Here is a 26,515-nt window from a genome sequence, read left to right on the forward strand (position 1 = left end):
AGAGACCACTAATAAATGAAGAGCTGTGGAAGATTCGTCTTCACCTCCTACAGGGCAGAGGTGTGCAGCTCATTTCTTAGATCAGTCTTTAAGAAGAAAAATGACAAAAAGGAATTTGGATAATTAGGAAGTAAACGCAGACTGTGAAAAAAAAAAGTTACTGATAGAAAGCAGGTAGGAGAACACTCAGGAAGTATAAAGGGTTCACAAATCAGCAAGCCAGGATGATATCCATCATGAGGTATTAAGGCTAGCGTTCTGGGAACGTGCTAAGCGGGGTGCTGATGGAGCCACTTATAATTGTGTCTGGAAAATCATGGAAAGTAAAAAGGACCATGAGGAAACTGGAGAGGTGAATTGGATATGATTCCTGTCATCTAAAAGGTGGCATAAGAATCCTAAGATTCTTCATTTTGTCAGGTTAGAAAGTACGCACAGGAAGGGAGAAAGATCTATCATCTCTGGGAGAAAAATAAAATTGTAGACTCGTGTGTGTGTGTGTGTGTGTGTGTGTGTGTGTGTGTAAGTGTGTGTAAGCATGCCTAAGGGCCAAACCACACCAAACAGAATAACACTGAGTGATCAAATTGAAAGCAGAGAAACAGATGTGTTCTAATGGGCGTGCCACAAGTGGCTGTTGTTAGAGCAGGTTCAGGATCTGCCAGTGGTGTAGGTATGTAAATGAAAACTGCATATAAAGGAAAAGTCAATAGCAGAGAATCCATTCAGGGCGAGGGGTGCCCTCCTGAGGAACAATTAACCATGTCTTCTCTTGGACAAGAGAAAAGCGACATGTAGCTGAAGACGCTGATGGATAGGTATGGCGGAGAAATAATACAAGAACCCAAGGAAGTCTCAGGCTGGAGCATCTAATTATGGAGGGAGAGGCAGATCGGAACAAACAACACATTGGGGTGGAGGGAAGGTCCCCCCTGTTCATTGAACAGAACTATTCAAGGTCTTGGAAGCTGCCTTGCTATGGAGGCTACATGCAGAAAATTTGGGTGTAGAACTCTTGGGACTTAGATGAGACTTGACACAATTGGGTAGTTTAAAAAAAAAAAATGTGGAGAAGGCCCTGAAGGAGTGGGCTGAACGGCGTGGCCCCGCATGGTAATATGATGCTGCCGGGCTGTACAGCTCCAGCACCCTACATGCTTTTACAAGGTTAAAGCAACAGCTTGAACCTGTATGGGGTGAGCATTTGTTTCCTTTCCAGATTGCCAGCTAATGAGGAAAGATTAAAGAGGCTAAATCTGTTTAGCTTGGCTAAGTGTCGACCGAGGCGGCGGGAGCGGAGAGGCATGCTGCGCCTGCCTGGCAGAGCTGGGGTGTGATAAGTGTCTGCAGACTTCAGGAAGGTGTGACAGTGGCCTGGCCCAGGGAGAACGTCTTTCTCAGCTGGTGCAAGGAGCCTTAGCTTTCAGCACTGGGAAGAAAGGCCAGAAAGTTCTCTTAACAAGGAGCTCAGCCTCTTGTGGGGCAGACAGGTGACCTGAAGAGGCCAGCTTTGCCAAGAAAAGAAAAACCAGGCCAAGTACTAACCGAGTCTTCAGTGTTTCTGAGGTCCTCTCTGGTCCACTGCCCCCATCACAGCTGACAGGAACCACTTTTGGGTGTATGACATTCTTGGTAGCTAGCTCCGTAGTTTATAACCAGGCTATCTTTGATGATATCTTAAGAGGAATTCTTCCAATCTGAGAGAAGACCTCCTCTAAAGGCAAACAGAACATCCCCCACAAAAGGGGAAGCCAGTGGCAAGGCCAAAAATTTAGTGTCCCAAGTGTCCCCAAGCTTGGGCCCGTGGGTGAACTGGACTGACTCTCATTCTGACTGTTGGCAGTCTCATGGTTAAACACTTAAACAATCTTTCTTTCTCCTCTTTTCTCTCTCCCCCTCTCTCTTTCTCTCTCTCTTCTTTTCAGAGTTGACAGGGGCCAAATAAAGGCCCTTTTAAAAAAAACACACAAAACAATTTTGTTCCTTCTGAGAGTGATGGAGTGAAAGCGAGGCAGATTATAGGCCTGTGCGCGAGGGCCTTGCAGATGGGGGGAGAAGAGCTGACATGATGGGAACCTAATGGCAGTAATTGGCCCTGGCTTTGACAGGACCCATATCACAGCTCAGGAAAAGAGAGATGTTTAAAGTAAAAATTTACACAAAATTATATGTTTTCGGGGTGAAAAAGACTGTTTGGATTTCATTTTTTTTCTTCCTCTTCTTCCCCCTAGAGCATGCTTCATGGGTCACCCTCTCTGCATTCTCTCTCTCTCTCTCTCTCTCTCTCTCTCTCTCTCTCTCTCTCTCTCTCTCTTTATGTGTGTATGTATGTCTGTGTCTGTGTATATATGGATGTACAGATGTATAGATGCAAGCATACGTGTACATGAGTGTTTATATATGAGTGTATGCACACACATGTATGCATCCATCTTCCCTGGTGTACTTGTATCGACTGTGCTACCAATGCTGTCTTTTCCCCCATCCTCAAACGGAGGCATGAGCTAGCTCTGGAAGTTTCTCTTTAGAAAAGCAAAAGGACCTCAGAGGAGAAGGAAAGAAAGAACTACTATATTAGGCCACCCTCTATGATTTCACACAGCAGAGATTGTCGGGGTGCAGTACACAGCTGCCTGGCATCTTGTATTTACCCTTGAAGCACTTACTCCTGACTATAGCCAAGCAACAGATTGGGTAATTACATTTGCTTGGTGTCTGACTCCCGCTCCAGTCTGGGAGCCCTCTAAGTGCAGGACCCTGTTTGTTTTATTTAGTGCCATATTCCCACTACCCAGCCAGCAGCTAGCACACTGAAGCCTCTCAGTAAGTGGCCAGGGCTGAGGAGATAGCTCAGTGGGTAAAATGCTTAGCATGCCAATGTGAAGAGCAGTCTTTGAATTCCTAACACCCACATAAATACGGGGCATGGTAACCCACCTATAATCCCAATACTCAGGAGTTGAAGACAAGCTCCCTAGAACAAGCTGGCTAGTTAGCTTAGTCTGGTTGGAGTGTGGATTCAAGTGAGAGACCCTGCCTAGGTACATAAAGTGGAGAGCCATTGAGGAAGATACTTGCCATCAACCTCTGGCAGGTTGACGTGCACACATACACATGCACACATATACACATTCATTCACACACATATGTATATACACAGTCACATGCACACGTACACATGCACACATATACACATTCATTCACACACATATGTATATACACAGTCACATGCACACATACACATGTTCATTTACACACACACTCATTTACATACACACATGCACACACATATAGACATACACACATACACATCTCACACACACATATACAGACATACATATGTACACACACATTCATTCACACACACATGTATACACACAGACACATGCACACATACACATGTTCATTTACACACATATTCATTCATACACACATACACATCTCACACACATATACAGACATACACATGTACACATATATACATTCATTCACAAACATATGTATACACACAGATACATGCACACATACACACATTTATACACACACATACACAGAGCTTTTTTAAAAATGAGCAGCCTAAAATAAGAAGTCATGGGGCAGCAGCTGTGTTAGAGGAGCATGCCTTACTGAGGATAAATTGACTGATGTAATAAAAAAAGAAAAGCCCCACGAGCTCCTGGGAGTAGCAGGCTGGACCTCAGGTTGCTGAGTGGCAATGGAGGCTCTGAACGCTATCCTTTAGGAACAAGAAGGCAAGTGTTGGCAAAAACTGCTCATGTTCTGGTTGCCAAGATTGGCATGTCCAACCAGGATAGTGAAGCTTAAAGTCAGGAAATGAAGGGCCAGGACCAGGATGTTCAAGAGGGAATCCTCAGGGATGGGTGAATCACAAGAGACAGAGAAGGAAGAGAGAGACCTGGTTACAGAGAGCAGCCATGAAGGTGTGAGTAACTCCTGGAGGGAGCATGAGGTAGGTTGAGCTTATAGGAACCAGTAGCAGGGTCAAGCCCAAGGCCTTCCCATTTTCTCAGTGTTTGAAGAAAACCTCAGGCCTCTAGCTAAACCAGGCCTGTCTAAGACCACTGAAGAATCCAGAACTCTAAGTCAGTATTTCTAGGCATGAGAGATTTGTTTAGGATTATAGGGAAATAATGCTGTTGGAGCCATGGCACTTGTTAGGATCAATAGAAAGCCAATATAGTAATCATTCGGTGATTCTGGAACAACACAGATACAGGCTATGTGCACTGAGAGCTGTCTGAGGTACAAGGGCATCAGACCAAGTTGTAAGTAATTTCTAAGACTGACATGGTGTAACAGTGAAGAGGCCTGCTGGAGAGATGGCTCAGCAGTTGGTTAAGTGCACTGTGGCGGTACAGATCCAAGCTTGGTTCCCAGCACCCATATTGGGTCTCCCATCTGCCTGTAATTCCAGCTCCAGGAGACCCAAGGCCTCTGACCTCTATAGGCACTGGACTCATGGGTATAAACTTACGCATAAACACAGAACTAAAAAAAAAATTAAAATAAACCTTCTTCTAAAAATGAGGGAGTTATCACTTACAATCAGACGGTTAGGATACGTACAGATTTTCTCTGAGTTTTGTTGTTTGTTTGTTTATTTATTTATTTATTTATTTATTTATTTATTTACTGGGCTGGAGAGATGGCTCAGTGGTTAAGAGCACTGACTGCTCTTCCAGAGGTCCTGAGTTCAATTCCCAGCAACCACATGGTGACTCACAACCATCTGTAATGGGACCCGATGCCCTCTTCTGTTGTGTGTGTCTGAGGACAACTACAGTGTACTCATATACATAAAAGTATTACTGGGAATTGAACTCAGGACCTCTGGAAGAGCAGTCTTAGCCATTGAGCCATCTCTCTAGACCCCTTGTTTTTGGTTTTTGTTTTGTTTTGTTTATTTATTTATTTATTTTTTATTTTTTGGTTTTGTTTTTGAGACAGGTCTCACTGTGTAGCTCTGGCTGGCCTGGAACTCTGTGTAGACCACACTGACCTCAAACTTAGAGACTTATGTGTCTCTTTGCCTTCCTAGTGCTGGCTTTAAAGGCGAGCGTGCGCCAACCGATTCTTTGTTGTTGTATTTTTATTTTATGTGTATAAGTGCACAGTATGCATGCACTGTCCAAATAGGCCAGAAAAAGGAGAACATTGGGTCCCCTGAAATTAGAACTACACACACAATTGTGTGTCAACATACTTGTGTGCCGCCATGTGGGTGCTGGGAACTGAATCTGATTCTCTGCAGGGGCAAAAGTGCTCATAACTGATGTGCCCTTTCTCTCTCTCCAACCCCAGAACAATAGAGACTCTTAATAACTGAGAGCTAAAGAAATGGCTCAGAATGTAAAGTGAGGGCATGAGTTCAAATCCCAGCACCCACATAAAGCCAGGTCCAAAGCTGTATGTAGGGGCACATGCCTTTAATCCCAGCACTTGGGAGTCAGAGACTGGAAGGATCTCTGAGTTCAAGGCCAGACTGCTACAATTTAAATCAGGACATCCAGGGCTATAGAAAAACTCTGCCCCTCCACCCCCACCCTCCCCCCAAAAGGTCAGGCCCGGTGGCCTATGTGCATACCTCCAGCACTGGAAGGCAGAGACAGGCAGATCTCTGGTGCTCACTGTCTAAACAACCTACTGAATCCCAGCGCCGGGTTCAGTGAGAGACCCTGTCTGAAAAATGAGGTGAAGACTTGCCTTTGATTATTCGATCCCCAGATAAAAGACACACTCAGACTTTAATTTAAAATAAGCCTTTATCAGCACTAAAGCTGGGCAGATGTCTACACTCTATGCTATTAGAATCTACTTTCCCATGATAACTCTGAATTACTCACTGTGTTTCTTCTGGGCTGCCCTTAACTTCAGTTGGCCAGCCTTCATGGCCATGATTTTAATATTCTTACCACAGGGTGTCTTCTCCTCTTACCACCTTCTTCTCCCTCCTTGTGGTCTCCTCAGACTCCAAGCATGGGAACCCCATGGTCTTCTGCCCAGCTATTGGCTCTTGGCATCTTTATTTAACCAGTAGTTTTAAATTAGAGAGCAAGGTCACATTGTAGGTGGGGATTCTCTTGTTCCTGGGAGCAACCAGGCCTTGGGGGTCAGTTTTTATCATTAAAATACATATCAAAAGATCAAGCTTCAACCAAGACTAATTGAGGAGAATTTACAGTGTTAACCTCTGACCTCCACAAGTGCACACACACACACACACACACACACACACACACACACAGAGGAGTTAGGGATTTGAACACTCTCATTCGTATCAACACTGACAGGCTGCCTCTTCTCCTCCAGGTACCATGCTTGGTCAAGGCCCTTCAGAACTACTCTTTAGACATTTCCCTTGTGATTAGTCTTTCTATGCAGGTGTGAATGGAAATCCATGACAATCACACAGTGTAAGAGAATGCCATCTTGGAGGTCTCAGGGTTTCCCCAATTCTGCAGATGCTCAGGTGTCTAGGGAAACAGCTGCTGCCTATGGAATTTAACACAGCAGTGGGAACCTTATCCCTGTCTGTTGCCTCTGTGGAGCAGTAGTCAAAGCATAAGTCATGAGCAGTTTCCGTAAGCACAGGCCTTACACTGGGATCTGAAATAGTGAGTCTGCTTCATCAGGTACCTCTGGCCTCTGATCCATGTTGACCGGAGGATGGGATGCTGCAACTGGAGGCTCAGCCCTTGTCAGGTGTGGTCCTCTACCACTGCTTCCACGCCCTGTGATAGCATAGAAATGGACCATTGGGTGCTGGTTGCTTGTCACCCATCTAAACTTTTTACCTAAAATCATGGAATCTCAGCACCTTAGGGACGATACAACACGCGTAAAAATAGCCTACCTAGACCAAGTTAAGTGCTAGAGATTGGTAAATTAAAAAATAATTCCTGCCTCAAAGGAATTATTGTCTGCTGAGGTGGACCAGCCAAAGAGAGCTGATTTCAGCATGCTGGGGGGGGGGGGGTGTGCTAAGATGTAAATAGAACTCCTCCTAAAAAAGCAGGATGCTCTTTCTGCCAGAGACCTGGTTGGGGGTGGGGCAAGGTGGGGGCTGTCCTCAGAGTCAAAAGAACCTCCAGGGAGCAATCTTCTTTGAAATGGCAGAGGGAGAGAGTATTTCAAGCAGGGGGCACATCATGATGCCTGAACAAGCATTCAGTGTATTCAGTGGCTTTTAAGAAATAAATGTGTTCTCCTCACTCTCTTTATTATTTACTTATAGCTTTTTTTGTTTTGTTTTGGAGACAGGGTTTCCCTGCGTGGTCCTGGCTGGTCTTGATCTCTCTCTCTCTCTCTCTCTCTGTCTTCCTCTTTCTCTGTCTTTCTCTTTCTCTCTCTCTGTAGACCAGGCTGGACTCGAACTCAGAGCTCTGCCTGTCTCTGCCTCCCGAATGCTAGGATTACATGGGTCACCACCACCCGGCTTCTACAAGAAATTTTGTTTTAAAAGAACTTTAGATTGCAGTATATCAAAGACCTAGAAAAGTATGCTTTTACATTTTTATTCATTTATTATTATCTCTATGTGGAGGGGGCTACCTGAGTGTCAGGTCACATGTGTGGTGGTCAGAAGACAACTTTGTGGCACTGGTTCACTCCTACCTTTAAGTGAGTTTGGAGTATTGAACTCAAGATTGTCAGGTTTCTGGGTGAATGCTCTTACCCACTGAGCCAACTTGCTCACCAGCACACCTGGCATCTTCTTGCTTTTGTAGCAGCTGTGTGCCAGGCATAAGGATCGTGAGGAAGAGGAGGGGCTTGAGGACAGAATAAAGAACAAGGAAAGAAGGGAGGGAAAGAAAGACACTGTCTTCTGAGTGTCTGTTGCGTGCTCAGTGGTCTTACAAGGTCTACATTTTAAAAATCAGCATACAGGAGGCTGAGGCAGGCAGATCTCTGTGAGTTTGAGGCCAGTCTGATCTACGTAGCAAGTTCCAAGCCAAGCAGGGCTACACAGAGAGATCCTGTCTCAAAAACAAAAATGGAAAAGAAAAGGAAAATGTAGTTCAGAGAGAGGACTGAATTTGCCACCTTAACTTCTCCTTTCTGTCTTCTCATGTCCCAAGCCCACTATGCCCCGATCCCAGAGTTCTACTTAAAGTGACTGACACCGGTTTACCACCACTTAAACACACAACACACACTCTGACTTAACCAGTTCAAAACGGTGCTTGGCCTGAGTGTGGTGTATTCTTGAAAGCCCAGTACTTGGAAGAGAGACCAGAAAATAGATTTCAAGGTCATCCTCGGCGCCATACTAAGTTTGACACAGGTTGGAGTACATGAGAGACCTAGTCACAAGACAAGGAAAATGCTGACGATGCTGAGAATCATAGGATTGGTCTATAATCTCAGCTCTCAGGAGGTTCTCCACAAGGTTGGGGCCAGCCTGCTTTACATAGGGAGTTCCAGGTCAGTCAAAAACTAAAAACAAACAAACAAACCCATTCCCCAACCCTACACCCAGTGCAGGCATCACACACTCCTGACCTTGTTGCCTTTACAACCCCCTTCAGATGCATTCTTTTCTGCCCAGTTTTCCCCTGTTACCCATCACTGGGCTCTCTCTCCTCTCTGTCCTCACTGCCTCCCACTCCAGCCTCTCCACCACCAGGGATCTTTAAAATGCATGACCCCTAGAGTCAAGCCATAATCCTTAATCCAGCAAAGATCTGCTTCCTGTCCCCCCTGACCCTCACCTCACCTCTGGAGCTTGGGTCCTGCTCTGTTCCTGCTTCATCACCTCACTGGTTTGTACTGATCCTTCCGACCTGGGCTTAAAGACTGGTACCTCAGAGACGCTTCCAATCAATAAAGGATTTCACCCAGTTTCCTGTTTCTTATCAGTTATCTGTCTCCAAGGTATGTACTGCAGGTTGTAGCACTTGTCGTTTGCTCAGAGCCTGCCTCTTCCACTCAGGTGACTTTTTAAGGACAGGGAAGCAGTCATCCCTCCAGACCAGCAGGTCAGGTGGAAAATACAAAGAATTCGGCATCAAGTACAGAAATTTATTCCCGCGCCACTGCCCACTAAACCATACAGCATTGCAACTGTATGCATAGCATTTACATTGTTGTAAGCAATCTAGACAGACTTTAAAATATGCATGGGGTGGATGCTGGCTATATGCAAATACAGCATCATTTTGCACGAGGGACTTAAGCAGCTGCAGATTTGGGTGTCTCCAGGGGGTGTGAGAGCCAGTCTCCTGAGGACACAGAGAGACAGCTCTATCTCTCTTGTTCCCTGCAGAGTCATTAAGCCCTTCAGAACAACAGTGGTGGAAAAGGCACACGTGTGTTGTATTTAAGCTATTATATATTTTTGTTAGAAAGGAGCATTTAATAAAACGTGTCAGATAAAGATGACTTTAGATTTAAACCCTCCCCCTCCTGATACCCAAGCCCATTCTCTTTCCTCTTTACCAGGTTCTAGTGGGTGTAATCTGTGGCAGGCATCAGAAGTCAGACAGCATTCCTGAAGTCTGTCAGAGAACAGATAGAGAGCCTACAAAACCTCAGCCCTGGGGCTGGGGACATTTTTCAGGTGGTGAATTGCTTGCTGAAAAAAAAAAAAAAAAATATGAGGATCTGACTTTAATCCTTAGCACGCACACAAAAGCCAGTCATGGTGGTGTGTGCTTGTAATCCCAACACTAGAGAGGCAAAAACAGCAGATCCCTGGAGCTCAGGGAACCTGTCCAACTAAATAGGTGAGCTCCAGGTTCAATGAGAGATGTCAGAATACAAGATGGGGCAGGGGGAGCAAGACAGAGAGCAGTTGAGGGGGCAGCCGACCTCTAACCTCTACACATACACTAACACAGGTGCCCTTTTGCTTAAGTGTCACCCACTTAACAACGTAAACCTAATTAGAAAGTTCCGCTCTGAAGTTTGGGGCCCTGTCTTCTTGTTTCATAAGTGCCTGGCTCAGGGTAGCGGTGCCTGGTGAGCACTGACTATCTGCACAAAAACTCTGAAAAGTCTCAGGCTTCTCATATAAAGCAACCGTTGGAGGGGGCCCCGTCTTCTGTGGAGAGCAAGGGAGTGAAGAGCAGATCCGCGGCAGTGCGGGAGAAATGAAGGACGAGTTGGTTTGGAGATGACGTGCAGAGAGAGAAAGGCGCAGTCATCAATAGCCTGTTGTGGTTTGAAAACAAGAAGTGTGTTCATTCAGTCATTTATTTATTTAATCATTGATTTAATCAACACATAGCTATTTAAAGCTCAGTGTTTGTGAAGTGCTACGATAGGCCCTGAACATATGACCAATTAGAAGCAAGAAAAGGAAATGGATACAAAAACATTTATAGTAAAATAAAGAGTGGCTTAGCACCACTTACAAAGTGGGTGTAGGGTACTGTAGAGCCTTGGAAGTGGAGGTAGCACAGGAGACTTTGGGAGGCCACCCTGGCTACTTAGCTCGTGCTACCCTGTGCTCCATAGGAAGACTATCTCAAAAAGCTGGAAGGCTGGAGGTGACTGCTGCCTTGCATGCACAGGGACCTGAGTTTGATCCCCGGCACCACAGGGGTTGAAGAAGTGGAGGCAAGAAGAATTGCTGGCAAAATTGATACCTTTTAACTGCACACCACAGAATGGAGGGCATAGGCGCTAGCTTGACTGAAAGCTAAAGAAATCGTGTTCCGAACGTAGGAAGGAGCATGCGCAAAAGACCAACAGGCAAAGAAGCGTGAATAGAGATCTGAATAGCCTAGCGGGAATGGTAGTGTAGGAAGCAGAGGCCTTCAGGAAGACCGCTGAGGTACATGTGATCTTCTGGTCATCCCTTCTCCTCTGCCCCTTCTCTGTTCAGATAGAACAGATCCTGTGAAAGTTCAGCCTAAAGTCAGGCTTGGTGGTCCACATCTTTAATCCCAGCACCCGGGAGGCAAAGGCAGGCAAATCTCTGAGTTCAAGACTAGCCTGGGCTACATAGTGAGTTCTAGGATAGCCAGGGCTACACAGAGAAACCGTGTCTTGGAAAACAAACACACAAAACCAAAATAAGAAAGGCAGACAGGCATAGAATAGGGAGAAAGTCTCAGAGTTGAACGTGTGTTTGTGTGTGTGTGTCTATGCCTGTGTGCACATGAAACTATAGGATGAAAACAGTTCTGATCTTCATGAGCTGATGAAACTCCTTGTCCCTTGCCTGGACTCCCTGTGATTGCATGTGTGCTTACACTGACACATTCAAGGCTTCCCTGTTTCTTGTCCCCATTACAGTCAAACTACATCCAAGTCTCTTCACCCGGACAGCTCTGCAGGTTTTGTTTTCTGGGGTTTTGTTTTGTTTCCTCTGAATACAGTCCCACTAGTATTGCTGTTCTTTTCTTTTCCTTCCTTTTTTTGTGATTATATTTTTCTTTTATGTGTCTGGGTGTTTTTCCTGCACGGATGTCTGTGCCCATATCCATGCAGTGCCCACTGAGGGCAGAAAAGGGTGTTGGAGCCTCTGGAACTGCAGTTACAGATAGTGGTGAGATGCCCAGGGTGGGTGCTGGGAGCAGACCACGAGTCCTCTAGTGCAGTCTGTGCTCTTAACTGCAAGCCATCTCTCCAAACCCCTGTCCTTTTCTTGTAAAGACACATCCATTTTTTGTGGTTTTGTGTGCAGGTGCCAGTGGAGGCCAAAGGGCATCAGATCCCTGCAAGTAGAGTTACAAACAATTGTGAGACCTCTGGTGTGGGTGTTGGGAGCTGGAAGCCACCCACATCATCTCTCAAACCCTGAATTACTGTTGTTTCCCTATGTCTTCCAAACTAAACTATCTATTCCTCATGGTCTAAGGATGTTCAAGATTTTTTATATCCCTGATATCTGGTTATGATCATGATAAACAGTGGGTACTTACTAAGTAATAGAAACACTAGAAATAATTAAAATACTAATAAACTAGAATGATCTAATAACATGAAACATAATAAATGTAAATTTCTGCACTTGAGTCCAAAATTTCAGCCACTCCAGGACAGAAGAGAAAATTAGGATGTGTTCAGTAGACACCTGCTGAACTTCTAGTGTGTGCCAGGCACTGGGCAACACTGGGCTTAAGCCAGGAAAGTAGGGCAACACAGATGTTATCCTCATGGGGTTGATGGGCTCCTGGAATGGTTGACTCTAAAACACATGACCAAATGGAAATGAAATACTCTGGAGAAAAAAATAAAGAGTAGGCATGGGTGTGGAGAGGTAGCTTAGCAGATTAAATGCTTGCCTTGCAAGTGTGAGGGCTTGAGTTTGAATCCCCATTATGCACATTAAAAAGCCAGGCACAGCCTTGTGGTTGTATAGACAGGAGGATTCCTAGAGCTCACTGGCCAGCCATACAAAGCCAGGATCACTAGGCTCAATGAAGAGGCACTACTTCAAAAAATAAGGTGGAGAGAAATTGAGGAAGACACCTGATGTGACCTCTGACTCACAGACAGACAGACAGGCAGACACACACACACACACACACACACACACACACACACACACACACACCAAATATACATTCATTCATTCATCATATACACACAAGAGAGAGGGAGAGGGAGGGAATACAATTAGAGTCCTGACTTGGTTTGGATCTTCCAGGAAAAGGAAGTGATATTGAGCCCCCACCCCCACCCCCAAAGGGTGCTGGAGTTTTCTGCAAAGTCAAGGCCAGTAGTCTTGGGTGGAGGTTGGCAAGGAGACATGGTTTTCAGCAAATCTCAGTACTGTCACTTTACTCTAAGTTATGCTTCCCCCTGGCAAGAGATAGGCATCATTACTCTTGCCATCTGTGTTGTAGGTTCTCATCTAGTATGACCATTACGACCATTGCCTGCCCTCCCCCTACCAGGCTACATGCCTGTAGAAGAACCCCTTCCTACCCATCAGTGTATTCCCAGTACCTAGTACAAATATACCCAGGATATAGGAGGCCCTCAGCTCATGTCTACTGAATGGATGTAAAAATAAAATGAAGTGGATGAATGGAAGGGCGGGCATTCCAGGTAGAAGAAGCAAGCACCAAAAGTCAATGTGTAGGAATGCATTGAGAGGCAGAAGGGGAACAGGGTGTCTGAGAAAATCAGAATTCTGGGTGTCTATCAACTATGTGTGAAGCCACAGGGTGAGGGGGCTTAGACATTGCCCTAGGACAGACTACTGCTGCAATGTTGTCCTTTCCTCAGGGAGACACTTAAGAAGGGTTGTGACAAATGGGTGCAAACATTCCTTGGGGGAGGGGGGGTGAGCTCTCTCACATATCGGAAGACGTGGGACTTGTGAGTTGGCTTCGTAAAAGTTTGAATCCCAGCTCTGCTACCTGCTCAATGGCTCAGGTCATTGAACTTCTCGGAGCTTCCTCCGTTGGCCACAAGAATAAGAGCAGTGATATCTAGAGACTGAAAAGCAAAATTAATTAATTAATTTTAAAAAATTAAAGGTCTGAAATGGTGCCTGTCACACAATAGGTACCCAGTAAATGTGAGTCCTTCATAGATCATGAAGAGACATAACCCTGAGCTGTGTGGGTTAAGGAAGACTGCTTGCAGGAGGTAAGATTTGAGGTGGCCACTTAAGAACCTGAGATTTGGGCTGGAGAGATGGCTCAGTGGTTAAGAGCACTGGCTGCTCTTCCAGAAACCCTGAGTTCAATTCCCAACAACCACATGGTGGCTCACAACCATCTGTAATGGGATCTGATGCCCTATTCTGGTGTGTCTGAAGGCAGCTACAGTGTACTCATATTCATAAAATAAATAAATCTTAAAAAAAAAATCTGAGATTCTATTTTACTGAACAAAGGAGAGAGAGAGAGAGAGAGAGAGAGAGACAGAGAGAGAGAGAGAGAGAACGAACAGGCAACCTTCAGGAAAGTAGCCAATAGCTACAGACTACATTGTGCTGGGTTCTGTGGCTTAGCAGAGGGTCAGCTTAGATGTAGCCTCTGAGAGCTGTCTGTGTTCTTAAAGTTTGTGTGGTACATGCTCCATGTATGTGCATGCATACACACATTTAAGCACTCAGCAAAACCCAAACAAAGCACACTGCCCACAGGAGCTTGGGAACTTGGCAGAAACAACCACAGCAGCCCAGGAATAGGGTAGCCGTGGGTATGGAGTAACCAGGAAGGCAGAAGGAAGGGAAGAACATATGTTCAAAAATCAACACTGCCTTCTGCTAAATGGTCTAGAAACCATCTGTAAGAGGGGCTCTGGGCTGTGGGGGTTCCGAGGACGGTGAGTGTGGGAATGTTTTGTCTGTACAGTTGAGGCTGGGGGCTTCCACATCCTGCCCACTGCCACATCTGGGGAAGTCATCTGTGCTAGGCTGATGGCTCCCTCAGCTCTTCTGCTTTAATGGCTCGTGGTGCCGCAAGAAGTGGCCCTGTAATGGCCATTCCAGGCAGCTCCGGGGAAGGGTCCGGAGCAGGCCCCAAACAGCCTGTTTGCTTTTCCTCATGGGAGACCACATACCACCACCTTTCCCTCTACCTAGGTGAACAGCTGTGGGGAGTCAGGGACTAGGGGGCGCTGGTGTTTGGAGTTGGTTAAGATGTGGTCTTGCTATTTGCTCTCTGTCCCCTGTCCCTTTCTGGACCTCAGATCTGTGTCCAGCATCCTTTCTTCTTCTCAGTCAGCTCTGTCTCCACAAAAGAATGAGATTCAAGGTTATGAGGTCAATACCATGACCAAGTGGTATAGAAAAGGCAAACACGTCACGTTTTGAAAGAGCACGTTTTGGTCCTGTGTATGTAGCATGACACTAAGGAGAGATGTAAGGGGACAAGGTGGAGATCGCTGGGGGGCTCTAACAGCCCCTACTATCCCTGAACCCTCCCCAAGGCCCAAGAGGACTCACTAGGAATTTCTGCCTTCCACCCTAGGTAACCCCACAGTCTGAGTCTGGGAACTGCAGGTGCAGATAAGGCTGCCTCCACCGCACTCCAGCAGGGGTTAGTTAATGATACTATTCCCTGGCCTTGCTGATGGCTAAGAGAAAAACCTGGGGTACCCCAGAGGAGGGGTGCATGCAGACACTGAAGGTTGTGAGAGCTGAGATTCCCAACCCCTCCCCTCCCCTCTCCTCTTTTGATGCCCCCAGTATTAACAGCCAGGCTGGAGTAGGGACCCAAAAGTGCAAGGGGAGAAGCCACAGGGGTGGGGGGCTTTCTCAAGCTGCTCTTGGCCAGGGCTCATAAAGCCGCAGGTGTGAGGTGTTGTTATTTAGTCTAGAGCTTGGTATGTGACAGCCGGGGCCCTCTCTCCCGCCCGCGAACTGCCGTCCACCCCCGCCTTCTCTACTGGCCAGATAATTAGTCCATTACGACTCTCCCACCTCGGGTGGGTGGGGGCAGGGTGAGAGCCCACCCTCGGTCTCCTTGTAATTCAACTTCCTGTGTTTTATGGAAGCAGGCTGTTGGGGGCAGAGTGAAGGGTTGGTCCCTAGGCTGGGCCAGCCTCTTCCTCAGCTCCCAGCCCCCACACACCCCCTGCCACCTATCCCTGGTTGCCGTGGTGACCAAATGTTATTTCTCAGCTTCATTTTCGAACTAATTTGTAAAAGTTTTTTACACCTCTTACCTGCCTAAAAAAAATGACTGCGGGTCGGGCGTATGTCTTCCCATGTCTTGCTCCGCCATCTCTTCCTCCGCATCTCTCCTCTGTCTCTCTCTATTTTTATTACACGCTTATCGCCTTTTTCCCTCCTGCTTTTGAAATTGATTTCCTTTCCTTTCTCCCCCTATTCAGGACCTAAACGCTGAATGTTCGATATTTCATTTGAGACCGCTAATCGCATTACTGCCCTTGACGTTTTACAGATATCATATTATGGGCGCAAATTTGGCAAATTATTAGCGCTGTAATGTATAGCTTGTCAGAGGTATTTAAGACGCTAAGAGCCCAAGGCTTATCGGGGTTAGCAGAGAGCCCTCGTTGAGCTTTTGAAATGCAGAGAGCCAGTTATAAAACACACTGTGACTCTCTTCAGCTGGAGGAAAAAAAAAAAAAGGAAAAGAGAAAAAGAGAAAGAAAAAGAGAAAAAAAAATGTCACCCGTCTATCAGAGGCTTCCAGGGCTGATAACAAGCAAAATTCTTCTCTGTGGGTTTCGCTGGAAATGTGAGAAGCTTTTAAAACATTTCTCAAGCTGTCTGGAAAAGAAAAAAAAATCTTTATTGAAAGGATGTAGCAATCCTTTTTACTGTGGCCTATTTATCTCTGGGGAAAAAGCTGTAACAAGAAGATCCCCTACTGGCCATCAGCCGGTGTCAGGGCCTGCCTGGCTTTGGTGACAGGACTTTGGTGTGGGGGACTTGCTGAGAGAGAGTGGAGCCACCTTTGGCAAAAGGGGGAGAGACTGCAGGCCTGGTGCATGCCTCTGGAAGCAGCATCCAGCACAACAAGCTGGGGGCTCAGGGGGCAGCAGATGGTGGATCAGATCCTTTTGGAATGAAAGGCTGATTGAACCAACAAACAAATGAAACACATTAACACAGCCTTGAAGCCCCTGCCCCTCCTTGACTAGCCCGCCAGTGTCCTGTACCTGTGCATGCCACTGGTGCCCTAAGAAGTTACCTCTGCTGAAGCCTCTGTCCTTTGACCCTGGCATGCAAGCTGCTCTTTTGAATCTCTTCGAAATGACCCTCTCCACCTTCTTGCTGTGTCATCTGCTGATGGCATCTCTCTGTTCAGCGTGAACATGGCTGCTTGCTCTGGTGTTCTGCAGCTCCCTTCTCCCATCTTCTATCTCCTTTCTATTATACAAATCTCCATCGAGGTAACACCAACACCCAGGTGGACCCTCCGAGCCCTAAGATCCTCTGCTCGGGACCTCTCATCTTCAGCAGAGGACCATGGAGACGCAGCCCCACCCCCTCGCTCGAAGCCAGCCATGGAATGCTTCCACCTTCGAAACCCTGAATTTAGAAATGTTTGTCTTCAGCCAGAACCTTCTAGCTTTGCCTCCGCCCTGCTCCCTCACTCCCACTTGATGTGCTTGGTGACCTCACCTGGGCCTCGAATCCCTGAACCGTTCCTAATTTAACAAACCCCTCCATTCTCCTAGCCTCACTTCCTCCCCTACCCAACCTTGACCCTTTGATCAATCTCTTTAAGGAACATCTTCATGCAATTGCCTTGCCCTTCTGCCTTTCTGTTCCACCTCTTTGCCTCCCTCAGATCCCAGGTCCATGGAAGCCTTTGCCTTTTTTTTTTGATCATGGCCCGGAATGCTCGCTTAAGAAGCTGCATCTCCATTCCTATGGTGTCAGTGCCAACTGGGCCTAGAATGCTTCTCATCTATTGTGTTGAGTTTTTCATTTTCTCTAACAGAAATTTTAGCTCTTCCTCTCTATTAATAATAATAATGATAACAACAATTCTAACTTCCTTGCCCCTATTTACTTCAATCTCTGTGGACAAATTCATTTTCTGGATCTCAAAGTGAACTAGAGGTCAAAAGTGCTTCTCATCCCATCCCCCTCCCTCCCCCCCCTCCCATATCCTTGACTGTGGCAATAGCTTTCACTGACTTGTAACCTGGACAGCTATGACCCTTCCACCCAACTTTCATGCCTTTGTTTTTCTTTCTGTGTCAGATCTCAGACTTGAGCCTTGTCTTTACTAGGTAAGACTTCTAAGTCGGAAGCACACTCTCTCGGCCCATCACTCCTCTACCCGCTCCGCCCATTTGTAACTGCCCTCTTGCCAGCAGTGCTTCCGAGGCCTCAGGCCTTCCTAGCTGTCTCAGCCTCTTACTTCCATCATCTTGCTTTTTCACTTTACTGACAGTATTGCTCAAAAGCAGTCGTACTGTGCCTCAGTTTCCCCAGCTCTCATTCCACTTGGCCCGGCATTGCTTGCGTTCTGTCTCACTGACTTGACTGGCGGTATGCTCATTTGTCTGCTCTCCGGACCGTCTTTGTCCTTAGCTTTTCTGTTTCTGACTTGGACTCCTTCACGTCCCTTTCACCTCCCTTCCATGTGTCCCCTCCAGGTCTGCCGCCATCTGCCAGCAGGCTTTACTTCTCAGTGTCCGCCTTGGGAGAACCCGTCCATGCCTGTGGTTCCGTCTGCCATTTAAACCATGATCACTGGCCTGGGCACAGGGGGAGACCCCTGAGCTTCATGCCAGCTCACTGTCTCCTAGAGTCCTTGCCAAGCAACTAAGACTGAACATGTTCAGCGTATCCCTGTGTTTCTCAAAGTCTGTAACTTAAAAGATGTCTCTGGAAGGCATCCCATCAAACTGATAAGCAGAAAGAAACCTAGCCCACCTAGAATACTCCCTTTTCTTCTTCCTTGTTTGTCTTTTTTTAAAACCCCAAAATAAAACAAAATCTAGGGAGACAGAGAAAAAGAAAGTCTCTTGTCTTATATCTCATATCAAGATAAACTTCAGATGCATTAAAAAACTGTTTGGGGCCAGGAACACAGCTCACTTCTCATGTACTTGCCTGGCATTAGCAAAGAGATGGGTGCAATCCCCAGCACTCCATAAACTGAGTATAATGGTCTGTGCTGTAATCCCAGTACTTGGGAAATGGCGGCAGAAGGATCAGAGAGTCATCTTCAGTGAAATAATAAATTCGAGGCCAACCTGAGATACATGTTTAAAAAAATAAAGATTAAAATCAAAGGATAAAACCACAGTGACAAAGAAGTCACCAAAAAAATTTAATTTCTGTCATACAATGAAGGATGGCCACCGCTAGCGAAAATTGAAGGCAAATACCACCTCAGAAGGATTTGCAGTAAACATTGGCAAACATTTGACATTCTTAATATGTAAAGAGTTCTTACAAATCAATAGAAAAACTAAAGTGATATAAAATGAACTAAGATGTGAGTAGGTAGTTTGTAAAAAAAAAAGTATGAAATCTTCAAATTAATATAGGTAATATGAATTAAATAAGTGGGTAAGTTTTCATCTATACTAATTGATAACCTTTTCTTTTTGTTTGGTTTGATTTGGTTTGGTTTTTTGAGACAAGGTTTCTCTGTGTAACAGTTCTGGCAATCCAGGAACTCACTTTGTAGACCAGGCTGGCCTCGAACTCATAGAGATCTGCCTGCCTCTGCCTCTCGAGTACTAGGATTAAAGCATCGTACCCAGGTATCAATTGATAATTTCTTAAATCATGAAATTTAATGTTAATTAGGGTAGAGTTAGACAGGCATTCTTAGCTCCTGTTGGTGAAAAGCACATATTCATTATAACCTTTGTAAAAACAGTTTTTTAACATGTCACAAAAGGTTTAAAATATCTGTCCTTTACTTTAGGAATTTCATTGTTAGACTTTATTTTAAAAGCAATAATTGGTATATAGTCAAAGTTTATGGATAAAGGCAATAATTTTAGTATTATTTATAGCTGAAACATCTGTCAACAGCCTAAATGTTTATAACAAGGCAACGGTTAGATTTTTTTTTTTTTTTTCAAGACAGGGTTTCTCTGTGTAGTCCTGGCTGTCCTGGAACTCACTCTGTAGACCTCTTGGGAGGCAGAGGCAGGCTGGCCTCAAACTCAGAAATCCACCTGCCTCTGCCTCTGCCTCCCAAGTGCTGGGATTAAAGGTGTGCGCCACCACCAGCCAGCTTGATAATTTATAATGTATGTACATGGTGAAATAAGCTGCCATCACTCAAAATCATGGTTTTGGTTTTTTTTATTGGATATTTTATTTATTTACAATACAGATGTCATCCCCTTTCCCCATTTCCTCTCCCTAGAATCCCCTATCCTATACCCCCTCTTCCTTTATGCTTTTATACCATAAAATCATGTTTATAGGCTAGGCTTGCCAGTGCATCTGCAATGAGACAGTAGGATCCCTAAGGCTTGCTGACCAACCAGGCTCCCTGAATTGGTGACTCCTGGGTTTAGTGAGAGACTCTGTCTCCAAATAAGGTAGAGAGAAATAGAAGATGTTCAGTGTCTGCTTCTGGCTGTCATAGGTGTGTACACACGTGCAGATACCACACACAAATAAGTAACACTGAGGCTGGAAAGACTGCTTAGTAGTTTAGAGCATTTCTTGTTCTTGCAGAGGACCCAGAAGCAGTTCCCAACACCTACATAGTAGCTCACAACCGTCAGTGACTCAAGTTCCAGGCAATCTGATGCCTTCACCTGACCTCCTTTGGCACCAGGTACACATGCAATGCACATACATATATGCAGACCATACGCTCATACGCATAAAATAATAAAATAGTAAATTATTCAAATTAAAAATAAATAAATAATGCTATGATCCAGGCATGGTGGCTCACAACTGAAATCTCAACATTCAGGAGGCAGAGGCAAAAGAATTGCCACAAGCCACCTAGGTTGTCTCAAAAATTGAACATGCACACGCACATATATGCACAGTGCCTTTGAAGAATGTTTTAGCAGAGATCCTAAAAACGATGCCTGGGATTACACTAACACATTGGTAGTGAGAGGTAGGACTGGAGTCACTTATTTTTCATCTTTAGAGTTCTCATTGTTTTTAAAAATTATCTACAAAAGATACATCATTGGCCCCATTCATCCTCAGTGTCTTGTGTCTGCTCTGTCTCTTCTGTCTGGGATATTTTGCAAACACAAGTGTGACCCTGTGGCTGTTCATTCCCTGCAAGCTTTCTGGAGCCCTCAGAGTAATCCAGGGTCCTCAGTAAGCTGCACCGAGTGCCTCCCTGTCCCATATTCTGCTTCTCTAGTCTGACCTCTGAAATCCCTCACCTTTGCAGAGGCACTCACTGGGTGCCAGGACTGTGCACACCACGTTCTTTCTGTCCAGTATTTTCTTCCCTTTTCCATCTACAAGAGGTTTCTTCAAGTCCCAGGTCGGTGTCATCTTCCTGCTAAGACTCATCCAACACTTGCTCTCGCTGATGGGGCCCAAAAGTGCGTTGCAGACCTCAGTCATAGTAAGCGGTCCTGAAGCCTGTAGGAACTCAGTGGTCAAAGGTTTTTCTATTTTGGGTTTTTGTTGTTGTTGTTATTGTTTTGCTTTTTGGTGTGTGTGTGTGTGTTTGTGGTATGCATGTGGTGTGGGGTGTGGTGTGTGTATGCCTGTATGGTGTGAGTGCTGTGTGTGCACATGTGTGGTGTGTAGTGTGTGGTGTGCATGTGTAAGGTTTAAGCCCAGGTTGCCTTGAACCTGTGTCCTCTTTCTTCCTTACTATCTCAGCATCCATCACAAACCTGACATGCTACAGATCTTTAAAGAGTGTCAGGTGACTGGCAAAGCTGGGAATTTTGTAAACTTCCTTTCCTGCTCAGAATAATAGAAATGAGGAGGGAGAGGAGGAACCGTGGCATCTCAGGATTAAAAGAGCTCCTAGATTATCTGCAAGCTGGGGTAATATCATCTGCAGGCTGGGGTTATATCTGCAGGCTGGGGTTATATCTGCAGGCTGGGGTTATATCTGCAGGCTGGGGTTATATCTGCAGGCTGGGGTTATATCTGCAGGCTGGGGTTATATCTGCAGGCTGGGTTATATCTGCAGGCTGGGGTTATATCTGCAGGCTGGGGTTATATCTGCAGGCTGGGGTTATATCTGCAGGCTGGGGTTATATCTGCAGGCTGGGGTTATATCTGCAGGCTGTAGGATATAGCTCAGTAGTGCAACACTTACCTGCCATATGTAAAGCCCTGGGTTCAGTCTTCAGCAAAAAGTTGTCTAATTCTACCCACCGTGTCTTAATTTTTTTAGGACCTGTTATTGTCTAGTCTCTCCTTGACTCCCTCTCATAACAGGTAACTTATTACTTTTTAAGACAGTCCTTCTTAAGATGTCCTCTGCCTGTTAAAAAGGTGTTTCCTTAAAATGAATCCAAATCTTATAATAAGCCTAAATTAGTTTGACTTCTGTTCTTGATTTCCTCTTGGGAGACACAAAAGCCATGTATTTTCTTTCTCTATTGGCCCTTTATAAGCCTTCTCTGGGTTCTGCTTGATCTTCTCTGAGGTCAGTACAGGTGATCTCTGTCTTGCTTTTTTTCTCAGTATGCAGCCCTGGCTATCCTGGAACTCACCATGCAGACCAGGCTGCCTCTGAACTCACAGAGATCCCCCTGCCTCTGCCTCTGCTTTGCTTATTGCTAGGCTAGTCATGATTCATAATAATTTTAAAATTTGTTTACATTTATTTACTTGGAGAGTGCTTATGTGCCAGGGCACAGATGAGGAGGTCAAGGAACAATTTTTGGGAATTGTTTCTCTCCTTCCACCATGTGGGTTCTAGGAATTGAACTTAAGATTGTCAGGTTTGGCTGCAGAAGCCTTTACTTGCTGAACCGTATCAACAGCCCTCCTAATCATTTTAAAAATATTTTTATTTTATTTATCTACATATATGTGTGTGTGTGTGTGTGTGTGTGTGTGTGTGTGTGTGTGTGTATGTATGTATGTACATGTGCCCGAAGTCAGGGGCATCTCTTGGATTCTGGAGTTACAAGCAGCTGTAAGCTGCCTGATATGGGTGCTGGGGGTTGAATTCAAGTCCTCTGCAAGAAGAATACGTTCTTAACCACTGAGCCATCTCTCCAGCTCCCTCCTAATACATTTTAACACATGTAAAAGCATTATTTAAAAAAAAAAAAAAAAAAAAAAAGTCTGACTTACAGCAGATTTTCAAATATATTCTTATTTGGATTGTTGAAAGATGGTTTCTAGATATAAGTTTCTTGAGAGGATCACAGCAGGACAGAGCAAGGCAAGAGCTACTGACCCATGGGATTTCATGAAGACCTCTGGCCCTTTCTGCTGTTTGGCCATGCCTCCCTATCTGGTTCTTGTGCTGTTGGGTCTTTATTTCCAAATTCAGCTTTTATGTTAATTATTAGTAGTAATATTATTGCCATCTAGGCACTAGAGAAGAACATCGGATACAGGCCGTTGTTCCTTGGCAGAACTATGGGTAGGCGTTGCTGCTTTTATTTTGTAGAGACATTGAAGCTAGAAAAGGTAAGGAACCTCCCGAGTGTTGAATAGCTTATGAGAGACAGAACTGTTTCCTGGCTTCAAAGCCCATGGTTCTTTTTCTACTTTTTTTTTTTTTTAATTATAACAATGTGTCCTTCAAAGGGAACTAAGGGATAAAACCTTCTGACTTCGGTGCTTGCTGCACCAGGGGGCTGTGCAAGAAGCTGCATTCCTTATTTCAGTAAATCCCCACAGCAGACCTGAGGGAGCCATTGGTGGCCTTCTTGCTGTCCACCTAAACTCCTGTAGTCAGAGATAGCCCAAAGCAGAGTTGTTACTGAGTCCTGGAGCAACTGCAAGATCAGGAACAGAGTTCCAGCTTCCAATGAGATGGGAGAACATCCTACTCTGTAGGGATGAACCGGAGCGAGGCAGTCTCAGTCAGTCCCCGCTGCTTCCTTAAGGACAGTCAAAAAGAAAGAAAGAAAAAGAAAAACAGGTGACAATACAGAAAGCCTTTAAAGTCACATATATGGTATTGCCCCTTTGGTCTCGGATGGGACCGTCTGGCCCTTAGTGCCTAAAAGGAGGTTTTATTAGTTAACCTTCTGTTACTGTAATAAATAACACTGACAGTCCACTTATAAAGAGAGAAGGTTTGGTCTTGGCTCTCAGTTTTCCAGGTTTTGATCCTTGAGCCTATAGTAAGCAGAAATATTGTGACAGAATGTATGACTGAGCAAACCGCTCACCTCAAGGTCAGAAGCAAAGAGGAGGAGGAAGACAAGCTTGGGGTCTCACTAGCTCCTTCAAGGGTACATCCCCAGAAGAACTCCCACTAAGCCCCACTTCTTAGTTTCCACTACCTCTCCAAAGTCACTAAACTGTCCACACATGGGCCATAGGAGGGCATTTGAGTTGTGAACTGTGGCATTACCTAAAGGAGGAGCAAACTGAAGTCCCCTGATGTTCTTGATTGGCATGTTGATATAAGTTTAAAGCCTCAGTCTCAATTGGTGCTCCCTCAGTCTCAGCTGGTGTTCTTCCAGTAGCAGTTGGTACTCCCTCTGTCTCAGTTGGTGCTTCCTCAGTCTCAGTTGGTGCTTCTCCCACTCTTAGTTGGTGCTCCCTCAGTCTCGGTCCTCCTCAAAGTGTGTGGTAATGAAAGCCCATATTTAATGCTTGTCTCGAGCCCAGCTTTGTGTGAATAGGTGTGACTATAAAAAAATAAGTCATCAATAATACCCCTGCCCTGAAACAGTAGAGGTAAGTACAGGCTACTTTGGGTAGTTAAAGGGTCCCTTAGATCATACTAGGACTGGAGTGTCAACAAAACCCTCTGTAGGAGAATTATGCCCAAGCCAGTTGAAAAGATGACATCTGAGAAGAGAAGTGTGTGTTCCAGCAGAAGGATCAGAATGGGCCAAAGCAAAGCGATGAGTCTGGTGAGTGAAACTAGACCCAGGTCTGTGCTGTGTGTACATGAAGTGCTGGCCATGTACAGGAGAGGGGGCTGAAACCAGAGGTCACTGGGCTCTGTGGGATTGTGAATCACCACCAGCGGGTTCTCTGCTTGGACTTGGAGATTACAAAGTATCGAATACTTCCACATCACAGTGCTGTCTGAATGACTCAGTCATAAAATTTGCAATAAGTGGGAGAGAAATGTAATCACCAGCCTAAATCCTAAGTGTCAAAGCTCCAGTGAAATGGTCACTTTTTTTGGATGTCTGTGGTTTGATGTGGATGGGTAGACTCCAAAGTGTAGAGAGGCCTGAGGGGGTATCTCAGTGGGCAGTGTGCAGGTCTATGTGCACACGCCCTGACTCCATCCTTATGCATCCTTAAACTGCGTGTGATCCCAGCACTCAGGGAGGCAGAAGGATCGGAAGTTCAAGCTATATAGTGAATTTGAGGCTACCCAGAGCTATCTAAGACCCTGCCCTATCCTACACAGATGCTCACACATAAAGTGTATGAGCCAAGTGTAATGATATCAACATACAACTGTAATCCCAGCACTTGAGAGAGATCAGGGAGATTGAGTTCAGGCCAGCTTTGGTTATATAGTGAAACCCAGTATCAAAAAAAAAAAAAAAAAAAAAGGATCAAATTACTTTAAAAGATACGAAGATATAAAGAACTAAGGCAAGAAAGAAATATATCTGGGATAGAAATATACTAAATATTTTAAATGTTAGGCTTTTTTAATTGTTCAAAGGTGGAAAAGCAATTGGGTTGAGCAGGTTGTATGTGGCCAAGGACAACTCAAGAGTAGCCAAGCTTGGGGCACTGTGCATCCGCTCTATTCCTAGGTACACCCTCCCTGGAGGAGGTGGGTTCTTCTTAGGGTGCTTGGAAGGAGCTCAGAGTCCAGGACAAATGGTCTTTTAAAATGTGGCTGTCACTTGTGAATGAGGAGATCCATCCTGGCTCAATAAAAGGCAGATGACCATCAGTCAGAGGTAGATCCTCAGCCCTTAAGGTTAGCCTGTTTCCCAACTCAAGTCAGTCCATATGGGACTGACTGTGTCCATTCAGCTCCTAGTAAACACAGCAGCAAACAAGAGACCCGTTCTCAGACACGGGGGAGGGAGGGACCCACACCTGTCCTTTAATCTCCACTGTGTGTGTGTGCGCGAATGCATGCTCGTGAGAGTGCACATGCACACCCGCACATACGTGTGTGCAAGTACACATAAGATAAAGAAGAAAAACACAGAAAAGAGAAGTTTTTCTTTTAGTTTGGTGACTGGAAGTGGAACCGGGCTCCCAGCATGGTCATTGGGTGTGTTCAGATCAAGGCAGGGAGACTACTATCAAGTTTGAAGGTCTGATGTAGGAAGCAATTGGTTGTAGACCATGACCATGCAAGGCAAGGGAGCATCTCTCTCTCTCTCTCTCTCTCTCTTCCTCTTTCTCTCCCCCCCCCCCGCCCCGCCCTGTATCCAGAGGGATAGATGGGAGAGAGAGATAAAGGGGAAGGCAGGACAGAGCTAGTGAGATAAACACTGTCTTGGGCCATTTCTATCATGTACTCACAAGAGCATAATAAAGCCCTTGTAATATACTAGAACTTGTGTGGTCCCGGGGCCTCATTTGCATACTAATTACTGAGTGCAAATGGGACTGAGGGGTAGGGAGGAAGGGTGGAGGAGGCATGCAGGGAGCGAGGGGCCTGGACTGTTTGCTCTGCCATTTCATATCATGCTAACAAGCTAATCCGGCGTGCAGTTAGCTCCTGATATATAACTGCTCATTAGTATTATAATAAAGTACATGAAACAACCATAAAACGTTATATACTGCACAAGTGTTGTTTTCTTGCCAATTATCTGCAGGCGGATTTATCACCACAGTTGTTTCGAATTCCCCTTGGTGAGGTTTGGGCGGAATAAAGAAAGGTGTTGGTGGCGGCAGCAGCAGAGGGGGGCCTTTTTGAGGGGCAGACCATGTGTTTTCTTAAGTAGCACTTACTGATGCGCCATTTCATGAGAGTGAAGCTACAGAGATCCATCCTTCCCATCTCCACAGCTCAGCAGCTCCAGAGGAAAAGTGGCGGGTGAGAGCTGAGGAGGCTTG

The 26,515-nt window shown here is 45.4% G+C and overlaps 1 protein-coding gene across 2 annotated transcripts in view; it reads left to right on the forward strand.

The window, feature by feature from the left end:
• The window catches only part of Rnf220 (ring finger protein 220), a 224,601-nt gene that overhangs the window by 86,394 nt on the left and 111,692 nt on the right, over positions 1-26,515 (forward strand). The window lies entirely within an intron of this gene.

Source organism: Arvicanthis niloticus, chromosome 5 (assembly GCF_011762505.2).
Source record: "Arvicanthis niloticus isolate mArvNil1 chromosome 5, mArvNil1.pat.X, whole genome shotgun sequence".
NCBI classification, from domain to species: Eukaryota; Metazoa; Chordata; class Mammalia; order Rodentia; family Muridae; genus Arvicanthis; species Arvicanthis niloticus.